This window comes from Miscanthus floridulus, chromosome 13 (genome assembly GCF_019320115.1).
Source record: "Miscanthus floridulus cultivar M001 chromosome 13, ASM1932011v1, whole genome shotgun sequence".
In the NCBI taxonomy this organism is placed as follows: Eukaryota; Viridiplantae; Streptophyta; class Magnoliopsida; order Poales; family Poaceae; genus Miscanthus; species Miscanthus floridulus.
In genome coordinates, this window is record NC_089592.1 from 75,145,343 (window position 1) to 75,158,745 (window position 13,403).

Here is a 13,403-nt window from a genome sequence, read left to right on the forward strand (position 1 = left end):
CAACATCTCCAAATAATCTGTACATTACCGTGGAAGGATGGAAGCCAACACGACCCAAATAAACCTAACTTATTACATTACATGAAAGTTGAGCAACCAATTGGACAGGTGCCAACGAGACTAGCAAGGCTCCTCGAACATACACTCGAACCTTGCCACATCGAACTTCATAACTGCTCGAAGTGTGTCCCTTTTTGTGGAATCGAGCGGGCCCTGAAATGCTTGCTAGAAGTCTGCCACTACCTGGGTATTCGACGACTGTGAGGCGGTGGGCTTTCACTTGGACACAAGCACCTTCTGCGCTTGAAGGGTGGCGTTAGGGGCTTGAGAGGCACACTTTGCCATCAGAAACGTGCTATGGGATGGTGACTGACCATGAAGATTGATCCCTACAATGTGGCAAGAGGTAGATCGTACCACAAATTTTATATGGGGCAAACCATGGGTCGCTTATAACTACGAGGTATGATTCTACGATCATAACCAATAAAATCTACATAATCAGCTCCAATCCGATTTAGAATCTAACAGTCATACATAAGTGGCATATGACAACTTACACGACCTCATCCTTTCTCCAAAAGATTGTAATTGTAGCTATGAACCTGAACAAATGTTTGTCTATATTCGTAGCTACTCCCTCCGTTCTAAATTATAAGTCGCTTTGACTTTTTTATTCATCCACTTTGTTATGTATCTAGACATATTATTTATCTAGATGCATAGTAAAATAGATGTACCAAAAAAGTTAAAGCGACTTATAATTTGTGACGGAGGGAGTAAAATGACAATTTTTTTTAAATGGAAGGTCTATTTTCTAGAGGGGAGCTTCCTTTCATAAATTATTCTTAAGAAAATTCCTTATTTGACACTGAAAAAACTTGTTGTTCCCAATTTAACACCCAAAGTTGAAATGTTCCTTATCCGACCTCGGCTGAAATTTACGTTCCCAGAATGGCACTACTGTCAGAATGGCCATGTAATGGTGTTAACTGAGACGCAAAAAGATGATTTTGCCCCTCCTTCAGCTTTTTAGTCTGGACACCTTCTCTCTTGTACAGGAATTATTGTTGGCCGGCACGGAGGTGTTTTAACGCCATCTCTTTTTTTTAATTTAACATGGTTGCTGTTCCTGGAGTACAAAAATGATTTGGTGTTTTTTTGACAATTTTTGCAGCATTTTTTAGGCCATTTGTGCACCTTTTTTTGGACAATTTCTGTACTAATTATTTGGACAGAGTGCATAGATAAATTTTTGCAGCAATTATTTGCACCATGATAATAAGGCAAACAAAGTTGAAAGAACATCCACAATAACATGAGATCAACAACATCCAGCTAGCATATACACTAACATTCAGATTCACAAACCATCCGGGTTCACATCCAAACAACATAAATATGAGGTTCATATGCACGGTTCTCTTCACATAAATATTGAGACATACAGGTTCACATCCAAACCAAAAGACATGGCATTTCAGCTTCTCAGATTCACAAACTAAGTCTTCTTTTACTCCTTGTGCTCATTGCAGGACTTGCAGGCTGAACCATTTTGCTCCTTGTGCCCATTGCAGGGCTATCAAGTACCAACTTCTTTTTTGGAGTCTTTTTAGAAATTACCTTCTTCATTTTGCCCTTCCTCTTCTTAACACCTTCAGGTTCGCCAATTGAAAGTCTCTCGGGCTGATTTGAGCCACTTCGTGACCTATACATGTTCATGTATATCAACAATTATTGAAAGAACATATGTAAAAGTGCTATGCAAAAGAAGTCCAGATTTATTATAGCTACCTTTTGGAGCTTGCAGAGTTCGAGTTACCAAGTTTTCCCTTTTTGTTACTTGAAATTTCCATGCTTTGGCTACTAAAAATTAGAATTAGTATATTATACTTAGAGTTCAACATGAGCTTTCAGATTTAGAAGTACCTTTTTTGAAGCTTCAGAACACAAGTCAGCATGTTTTCTCTTTTTAGTAGTTGTAGCCTCCAAATTTTGACTACAAAAGTGTGAAGGACTATAATGAGTCACCATGCGATGCAATATAAATTCAGAACAACGAGAGATGAGGAAACCTTGGTGGAAAGGACATAGAAGCTGCTGGAGCTTCATCTTCCAATGCCATAATGGAACTTTGATCAGATACAATTGCATTTTTTTCTCTTTTTTGGTGGTCCTCTACATAAGAAATTACAAATTAAACATTTATTGATTGTACAAACTATGCATGAATGGAACCTGAAACATTGGCACGTACCTCACAGCTTTCATTGCTTCTATGTCTTCTTTGCTTCCCTTTTTGCAGTTGTGCCAATGGTGGCCATAGTCTTTACATATAGGGCATTGGTGCTGCCCTTTCTACCTTTTATTGTCACTACAGCCTTTGTGCCTCTCAGTTTTAGGCCTACCAGCAACAGCTTTCAGCAGTGGTGGATGCATGAAAAAATCATGCTCAGATTTAGGCCATTGAGACTTGTTAGGCAAAGCAGGGATTAGTGCATTATAAGCTGCTCTAAACTTCTCAATGGAGTAGTACAAATCAACATGTTTCTCAATAGGTTCATTAGTAAGTGAGGTAATAAATGCTAGTGCATGTTTGCAAGGAATGCCAGATACATCCCATTGTCTACAAGAACATGTCCTGTCAACCAAATTCACCACAAACCGAAAGCCACTACCACCAAATGCTGTCACTTTCAGCCACATCTTCTGAGCACTCTGATACTTCCAAGGTCAATTCTCTGCTTTTCTCATTCAACATCTTAATTATGTGAGGCAAAATCAAGCCATCTAATTTCTTCCCAATTTTCCTTCTTTGGTTCCACTTCACCATAAGTAATTGTCTAAGCTTGTCCATGAAATCATCGAGATTCATAGCCTTAAGGTCCTTAATCCAATTGTTGAAGGACTCAACCAAGTTGTTGGTCACATAGTCAACTTTACAAATGGTTCTGAATTGACTTCTTGTCCACAACTTCTTGTGACACTTTCTTAGGTAATTTGTTGCAGCAGGCTTTGCTTTCTCCATTTCAGTCCAATATTTCTCAAACAAGTATGTGTTCCATGAGTAAGCTGCTGCCCAAAGGTGGTCATCAAAAACCTTCCCATGATACTTCTTCTTGAAATTGCTAACCAAGTGGAACATGCACTCCCTATGCTCTGCTTGAGGGAACACTTAGCAACCCCTGCCATCACTGCCTGCCCTGCATCTATGCTTATTGCTAATCCCCTTGGTGACCCAATAGCCTCCCTGAGCTTACTCATGAACCAGGTCCAATTTTCATTAGTTTCTGAATCAAAAACACCAACACAAACTAGATACAACCAATTGTGGCCATCAACTGCATTAGCACTTGCCAATTGCCCCTTGAACCTGCCTGTCAAGAACATACTGTCCACTGCCAAGTAAGGTCTGCAACCATTAAGAAAGCCATCTATGCAAGGTTTCAATGCAAAGAAGAATCTCCTAAATCTGATTTTCTCATTTATTGTGTAGTGATCAATGATTACTAAGCTACCAGGGCAAGAGTTCTCCACTTGTGCCTTGAACCTAAACAATTTGTTGAAGCTGCTATCCCAATCACCATATAATTGTTGCAATGCTAACTTCTAGGCCATAATATACTCTCTTGTAGTGAATATGCACTTTGTGATGTTCCTTAATCTTCTTTTGCAGTTCTCTTGCTCCTAAAGTAGCATCTTCTATTAGAAAGTCCTTCACCTTCTTGCATACCCAATGTTTAGTTCCATTCTTCACCTTCTTTTTCCTTCTAGTGCTAGAGCAATCATGCTTAAAGTTGTTCTTCTTGACCTACAAAACAGCAGCATACATTATTAGTTAGACACACATAGCAAGTATATAATGGACAAAATGAAGAATAATGAGAATAACATAATGAGATCTCCAATACTTACCACTATAGTCACTTTGTCTACTATTGTAGAAGCATGTATTTTCCATGGACAATTATCCAAGACCTTCCTTGAACAGTAACCCCTAAACCTCTGCTTTGAACTCTTCTCTGTGGCGAATTCAAATTCATGTTTGATTGCATGCTGACAAAGAGCCAACTTAAACTCGGCCATATTAGGATAAGTAGAGCCTGGTTCCATAGGAGGATCTTCTTATCATAATCAACAATTGGGTGATGATTTACTTCTTCATATCCCTGCTCAGGCTCTACTTCAACCTCTGAGTCATCCTCCAAATCAATGTCACACTATAAGTCAGATTCCGAGTCATCCTCGAAATCATCTTCATCCTTAGCCACAACCTTTTCCTTCCCTCTATTAGAACACCCAACCACACTTAGAGCATTGACAGGTTCATTTTGCATGTAAATTGTCTCCTCATCAACACCGACATGTTCATTCATTGGATTTGGATTTCTTAGATAATCATCGTCAGCTTGGACCCTGTTGCTGTCAGGTTGCTCTTCCCCATCAAAATCCCATTCAGTGATAGGCTCAAATGTTTCAGAGGGATCACAATAAATAATAAACATGTCTACAACCTTCTCCTTATTGTGCATATCAAACATGTACATCAAATCTTGGTCTGAATTTACTTTCAGAAAAGTTTTCAGAACATGATCATAGTACTGAATATGAGCAACTTCCAAATAACCTGGTGGATACTTGTCTACAATTGACTCAACGAAATCCATATAATTTGACAAGTCCGAATCGACAACCATATCAAAACTAAAACATTTAACATCCTTTCTAGCCTTTTTGCGATTGCCAAGCAATTTGATTTTCAGCAAATAATTGGTATTTGTATCCAACCTGATATTTCACAACAATAGCAGCATGCATCAGATTTCAACTATCTATGTACAGGCGGTCTGTGTACTCCTAAACTGCTAATCGGATGAAACTCATGCAAGGACAAGGGACCTACTAATACATGGGCAACATTCCGTGTCTTTTTTAGAAATATCAGCATATGTGCACAACGTTTCCTTATAAATCAATCTCTCTTAAACCAGCTAAATAATTTTTCATATGAAAATTACTTCACTTATAGTTAGACTGTGCAAGCAAATCTTAGCAATTGAATGGTGAAATACATGCAAGGCTATGAGTTGTACTTCTATACACAACCGCTAATATTTCCAGATAGCCTTTTTCTTTGTCTTCTCAACGTATTTGTCCCCTAGGCTTCAAAACTACAGGTGTTTACATAGAACTAAAAAAAAAAAAAATCTTGCAGTTGGGAGTAAACATTGTGCAAGGCAAAACAAAGTTCTAGAAAATCCAAATATTTCATCAGTCTTGAAAATGGGCAGAGCACGAGAAGATTCAGATATGAGAGGCATACTGTAATAAAATTTAGCATTGACACGACATTTGATCAAGCACCTTGTACGCATAACAGATACTACTACAGGAGAAGGAAGCTAAGCTGCATCCGCTGACATGCTCAACATCTTCGGCAAGCAGTGCACAAGAAGATGGAAGGCAACAAACTCACCCTGTACAGCCGCCTGCAGTGCAGGCCACCCCACCCATGGTCATGCTGGCATCATGCGGGGAGCCTGCCCCGGCCTTGCTAACGGCGGCGCCCGCCCTGGCCGTGCTAGGCTCACGTAGGGAGCCAGCCCCGGCCTCGCATGCGGCTCTAGCCCCGCTCGTGTCGGCCTCTGATGCTCCGCCGCCGCCGTCGTCCATCCAATGCGGACGAAGCCAAACCCGATGAGATTTGAAGCCCTATCCCCTTCTCTTCTCTCTTTCTGTGTGAGCCAGGGGCATATTAGTCTTTTAACATGTGGCCCTACATGTCAGTTAACCATACAGTAGGTCCAAAGTGACGGTAGTGTCATTTTGGGAACATAAATTTCAGCCGAGGTCGGATAAGGAACATTTCAACTTTGGGTGTTAAATTAGGAACAACAAGTTTTTTTAGTGTCAAATAAGGAATTTTGGAATAAAATCACTTTTATCCCAAAATTGGGGGGCATGTGTTTACACCAAAATTTGGGAGAAGAATGCGGGAACTCAAAAGCTTCCAAGATTATGTCAATCAAGAAATCGATTGCATAAGGATCGATATCAGCTGATTCAGATGCGACACTTGAATCGGCTCTCTTTGAATGACGTCAGCAGATAACGATGATGAGCTACAGTTGGCGTCGGGAAACTACATATCAGACTCTACAAAAGGGTAAAGAATAGGGTCCAAGTTATCTTAAGATAGAAATATTTTTTTATACCAAAGATTGTAATGAGTCGTACTTAAATAGGATTCATGTTTAGGCTCCAGATATAAATATTAAACCCCGGCTATTATAAAGGACACACAATCAATCAAATACAAGTCATTTACTTTTTCGGCTTCGGCCAACCCTTAGGAATATGAAAAGAGTAGATCTCGGCGAGTTCTTCAGCGAGCAGGGCTGCATCGGTCCGGCCGACCTCTGGCTTATCTGTAAGTACTGTTATGGCTTATACTTCTATTCATACGGCTGCATCGATCCGGTCGACCTCCACTGTGACTCTAGTATAAGCTAATTATCAACTCTTATCTAGTTCAAGTATGGCTACATCGATTCAGTCGACCTCCACTGCTCGAACTAGATTAAGGTCAAGTTATCGGCTCTATCTAAGGATGGCGTCCTTCGGATAGATTCATTAAGTTACGGATCTTGCTGATGTTTTCATTGTTATTAGTTTACAACAACATCAATTCGTCCGATCGAGATCGATTTAGATCGGCCTCATATCCTTTGAATCCGTCGTTTGCTTTGTCAAAACATGATTCTTCTTACAATGAGCAACGGGTTATGTCTTATCGACTATTTTATTTTGATCTTGGTCGCGCATAGTACGCGGTTAAGGCACGTATGATCTTAGAGAGGTTTGCTGGTTAGTTAAATTTGGTCTACGGTTCACTATTATGGCTGTAACGATCCGGCCGATCCCCACTGATAGCATTGTAGATTGAAGGATGCTAGTTAGTAGATCTGTTCTTAATTAGGCGTGACCTTAACTGTTTGCTATACCTGCATTGGCTAAATAGTTGACCGCTTGTGCGTTAATGCCTACAGCATGTTTACATGATTCTGTTAAGCGTGAATAGATCTGTGTACTTTGAAGGTTTAATCCGTTGTCTTTTTCACGGCTGCATCGATCCGGTCGAACTCCACTATTAGAGATAACAGGTTGAGTCTGAGGAGTTCATAGGCTTGTTCATGTGAAATAGTCGATTATTCATACGTTGTAGTTCTCTTCACCTAAATCCGCTATTTTAGCCGATTTATCCGGGCCTTCACGTATAACATGTCTTTCGGAAAGCCTATCAAAATGTAGATGGTTTTACGGATTCTTCAGTTTTAGTTCGTTATTATCATCATAGCTATCATCGATCCAGTCGAACCTCACTGTTGATGATAACATATTAGATTCAGAGCGTATGTAGATCCGTTTGTATTAGATAGTCGATTTTTTCGCATGTTATATCTTTTTTTGTTAGATTCATCGGCTCAATGATTTATGCGGGTAATATCCATCTGATCTCATTTACATATACGTGTATTGTACCTATCAACATAAAATCAATTGCTACCCACGAGCTTTACAGTCCGTAATAGTCGATTTCTGTGTGTATCGGCTATTTAATCGTTCTTCCCATATGGCTGCTCCCAAAGCGGCATACTTGGAACTGTCTGGACACAGACTGTGGGGGTATTAACCCCTATACCCTTACGGCTAAGCTTGGGCTGGCCCAGATCGATGGGTTCAGTCCACCCGAAAGACGACGTGCGGCCCAGTTAACCTGATCGGAGTCCCACACAAGGAATCAAGACGGATTTGGCGACCAAGCAGGATCCTGGTCGGTTAGAATAGGAATCCTTATCCGGCCACATATGACAATTGTAACTGACTAGGATTAGTTTCCAGATCTGTAACCCTGCCCCCCGGACTATATAAGGCGGGCAGGGGACCCCTCTAAAAAACATCTCTCATTGACATACAGCAATACAAATTAGACGCAGGACGTAGGTATTACGCCTTCTTGGCGGCCGAACCTGGATAAAACCTCGTGTCTGTCTTGCGTCACCGTCTTGTTTGGGGCTTGCACATCTGTCTGCCGATAATCTACTACCTTGGGCATACCCCTAGGTAGATTGCCGACCATATTTCGTCGATAGTGGCGCGCCAGGTAGGGGGTGTGCGTACTGCTCTCCAAGCAAACAAGATGGTCATCATCTCCGGCTCCATGGCTACGCCCAACGGCCTCACGTTCACCGTCGGCCAGATCACTTGGACCACCGGCCCTGACGTCTCCATCGCCATGACCGCGGAGGAGGCGTGGATTCAACCCGCGCCGACGACTACTTCACCTACATCGGCTACGGCTCCGACCACGGTGAACACGGCTCCGACCACGGTGAACACGGCTCCGACCACGACGAACACGGCTCCGACCACGATGGATCTGGCTCCGACCACGGTACATCTGGCTCCGACCACGCCTACAGCCACACCGACAACCCGTCATCCGCTTCCCCGCTACAGAGGAAAGCAGATCGACGACACCGACCTGCTCGACTCCATCGATCGGGTCGGCATCGAACTCGCTGAAACCCTAGCTCTGGTAAGTACGATTCAAAGCCAACCTAATGAGCAGGTAACAGCTCCCCACAACAGATCTATCCGACCAGCTCGGGCCAGTCATCCTACACGGCTTGGAACAGATCTTGTGGTCGTATCTACTCTTGAGGGGCGCTCCGCTCGTCGCCAGCCAGCCTTTGCGACGGGTCTCCGACTATGCGAGTACGAAGTCCCGATGGAGAACCACCAGGTCCAGCCCTACGGCCTGCGAAACGCTGCCTCCAGCTACGCGTACAACCTACGATGCCGCTCGGATCTATGTCCTATACACCGATCTTGGCCGAAGCCATGCAACATCATCAACATGGTCCGAATTGAAGATTATCAAGAAGGATCCGTCCACACAGTCTGAGAGGGTGACTCTAGCTCCTCATCCGGCATCGCATCCAACGCATCTGTCCACACCGAGCTTCAGCGTCACGAAGATGAAGGCGTCAAATACGATCTGGATCTACCAGACCATGCCCCGGTTTTCCCCCAATTTCCGTCTTTCCTGCCAAGACGAGGGGATTTGATCCATGTTGTCAGCAACGACGAGCCGCCAGCAGTTGGCGAAATAGAACAAGAAAAGACTGCACGCGAAGCACGCAATATTGACCGGTTTAATCGCTGGCAAATCGAAGCTGAAGCAGATCAGGAGGCACGACGCATAGGGCTCCGACCATGTGACCTCAACAATGCTTTTGATAGGGTGGGGGACAAACAAGTCTTCAAGACCCCAAGCGCCAATGTAGCCATCGCCATGGTGACAATGCAGCGGTTGCCCAACACTCCCGAGACCCAAGCAGTCCGTGATGACATACAAGCTTATCTGACAGCTGCTATGGCTCAGACCGTAGAGATGAATCAAGCCCGGGCTCCATCCGTTTCTGTCGAATCAAGCCACAGCCACCAATACTCAAGTCGCTCACAGCCACTCAACCAACGTGGCTCGCGCAATAACGACCCATCAGACAACCGTCAAGGCAGAAACGGTGGTCATGATGGTGGTCGGGACGACAACCGCCACTGGGAGGATAACCACCACGACGTTCGAGGCGACAACCACCGAGATAACCGCGACAATCGTGGTGATAACCACGGTCGCAGGGCTAATCCAGATGGCAATCGAGATCGCCGCGATGGCAATAACGATCTCCGCCATTACCTCATCGGACGTGATCTGCGCGCTCGCATCAACCAGAGAGCCAACGATCGTGCATCCCATGAAAGCTATCGCCGTATGGAATATGACACTGCCCATGGCCCGCCGGGTTTGAAGCAGTTCACTCCACACCTTCGCCAAGTCATATGGCCCAAGAATTTCAAACTCGAGAAACTTCAGAAGTACGACGGCAAGGAAAACCCCGAATTATGGGTCATGCTCTATGAAACTGCGTGCCGCTCAGCCATGGCTGACGAGCACGTCATGTCTAACTACTTCCCAGTCGCTGTTGGTCATGCAGGTCACCAATGGCTGGTTAGCTTGCCAGCGAATTATTTTGACTCTTGGCAGGAGCTCAGGCAGGCCTTCATCGACAATTTCATCGCTACTTGTGAACAACCCGGCAACAAGTACGACCTGCAACGGATCCGAGATCGGAAGGATGAACCACTGCGCGAGTACGTTCGGCGTTTCTCGGAGATGCGCATCAAGGTCCCATCAATCTCCGACAACGAAGCAATCGAGGCTTTCGTCACTGGCCTTCGGTTCCACGACGCCCTAAGAGACAAGCTCCTCCGGAAGAGACCCGAATCAGTAACAGCGCTTTTGGCCACCGCTAAGAAATACGCGGACGCTGACGACGCTAAAAAGATAATCGTTGAAGAAGCAGCAAGGGTTCCACGCTCCGACCACCCTCCACACCGCGACGATTACCGCGGCAATCGTGGTCGGAATGACAATTTTGACCGCCGCAACCAGCGCAACGACTCCCGCGACCATCGTGATCAACGTAATCAGCGGCGCAACCGCCATGACGATTACAGGAGCAAGCGCGCTCGGGAAGACGACGGCAAGGTCAATACCGTGAAAAAGGGCGGCGGACGTCGTAACTACGAGGACGACTATGCCAAAGCATTGAAGGGGCCTTGCCAGCTCCATCCTAAGTCGAACCACACCATGGAGAATTGCCACGTCCTCAAGACTATCTACAGGCGTCAACAGGCTCCGGATACGTCCGACAAGCCTAACGACGCGGGAGAACAGCGCAACGAGGACAACGACGACGACGATGCAGACCCTCGTCATAAATACGTCAAGCCGACTGATCGCGTGCACACCATCATCAGCGGCAAGGTGTCCATTGAGACCAAACGAGAACGCAAGCTGCTCGCCCGCGCTTGCTTGAACGTGGCAAACACCGACAACCTCCTCACCGATCCGCGGCTTCCTTCGTGGTCTCACCGTGAAATCTACTTCAGCAGGAAGGACCAATGGGCCACCATACCCGAGCCAAGGTGTTTTCCCCTGGTCCTTGATCCTTGTATCAACAAGGTTCAATTTGATAGGGTACTGATAGACGGTGGTAGCTCCATTGATATACTGTTCAAGAACAGCCTGCCCGCTCTGAAAATAGCCCAGGCGGACCTGAAGCCGTACGAGGCACAGTTCTGGGGCGTTCTCCCCAGACAGAGCTCCACACCTCTCGGGCAGATCACGCTACCTGTGCAATTTGGGACTCCGAACCACTTTCGCACCGACTACGTCAACTTCGTGGTCGCTGATTTCGACGGCACCTACCATGCTATTCTTGGTCGACCGTCGCTCACCAAGTTCATGGCCATACCTCATTACAGGTATCTGGTGCTCAAGATGCCTACTGAGAAAGGAGTTTTAACCCTCAGGGGCAACGTATACGCAGCTTATACCTGCGAGGACGATAGCTTCAAAATAGCAGAGGCCCACAACCTCTCTATTCGCATGGCCGAGACCATGCTCGACGCTAAGAAGACCTCGGCCGATCACTTGGAGATCCCAGAGCTTGAGGCTCCACGCAAGAACATCAGGTCCAAGGAGCACAAGACGATCCAGCTGGTCGAGGGCGATCCCAGCAAAACGGCCCTCATCGGGGCTGACCTGGATCCCAAATAGGAAGACGTGCTCGTCAGGTTCTTGAGGGGCAACGTGGATGTGTTTGCATGGAAACCTTCCGACATGCCCGGTGTACCTCGGAACTTGATTGAGCACTCCTTAAATGTCAACAGCAAGGCCAAACCAATCAAGCAGAAGCTACGACGGTTCGCTCGCGACAAAAAGGAGGTGATTAGGGTAGAAGTTACACGGCTTTTGGCAGCCGGATTTATCAAAGAAGTGTATCATCCGGAATGGTTAGCCAACCCGGTTCTTGTACGCAAAAAGAATAATGAATGGAGAATGTGCGTTGATTACACTGATCTCAACAAACACTGCCCTAAGGACCCCTTTGGCTTACCTTGCATAGACGAGGTCGTAGATTCAACCGCCGGTTGCGAGCTACTTTCCTTTCTCGATTGCTACTCTGGTTATCACCAGATCGCTCTCAAAAAGGACGACCAGATCAAGACATCTTTCATCATGCCTTTCGGCGCCTACTGCTACACGACTATGTCGTTCGGGCTCAAAAACGCTGGTGCTACCTACCAACGCGCTATACAGGCCTGCCTCAACGACGAGATAAAAGACGGCCTCGTCGAGGCTTACGTCGACGATGTAGTTGTCAAAACCAAGGAAGCACATACCCTTATTGACAATCTGGAACACACCTTCGCAGCCCTTAATGCGTTCCAATGGAAATTAAACCCAAAGAAGTGCATCTTTGGTGTCCCTTCTGGCATATTGCTCGGCAACGTCGTCAGTTACGACGGCATACGCCCTAACCCGGAGAAAGTCAAAGCTGTCTTAGACATGAAGCCCCCAAAAAAGGTGAAGGATGTCCAGAAGCTTACCGGCTGCATGGCTGCTCTAAGCCGTTTCATATCAAGATTAGGAGAAAAAGGACTACTGTTTTTCAAACTGCTCAAAGCGTCCGAGAAGTTTGAGTGGTCGGAGGAAGCAGACGCTGCCTTCATGCAGCTGAAACAATACCTCACATCACCTCTGGTACTTACTGCTCCCAGAGAAGACGAAACTCTCCTACTTTACATTGCGGCAACCGATCGGGTGGTTTCCACTACAATGGTGGTCGAGCGCGACGAGCCAGGCCACGCCTACAAGGTACAGCGGCCAATTTATTTCATTAGTGAGGTACTCAACGAATCCAAGACCAGGTACCCACAGATTCAGAAACTGCTCTACGCCATACTGATAACATCCCGAAAGTTGAGACATTACTTCGACAGATATCGTGTGGTGGTCATGACCGAGTATCCTTTGGGGGACATCATTCGCAATAAGGATGCGAACGGGCGCATCGTCAAATGGGCAATGGAGCTATGCCCCTTTTCCTTGGAATTTGCAAGCCGTACTACAATCAAGTCTCAGGCACTCGTCGATTTCATCGTCGAGTGGACAGACTTAAGCACGCCTGCCTCTCTGGGATCCGACGAATATTGGACGATGTACTTTGACGGTTCTCTCAACATTGACGGTGCGGGAGCAGGAGTTCTTTTCGTGTCACCATCCAAGGAGCAGCTCTGGTACATCCTCAGGATTTATTTCCCAGCATCTAATAATGCCGCCGAGTATGAAGCATGCCTGCATGGTCTACGCATTGCGGTTGAGCTTGGAGTTAAACGTCTCTATGTCTACGGAGATTCGGCTCTGGTCATCAACCAACTCAACAAGGACTGGGACACGACCAGTGAAAAGATGGACGCATATTGCAAAT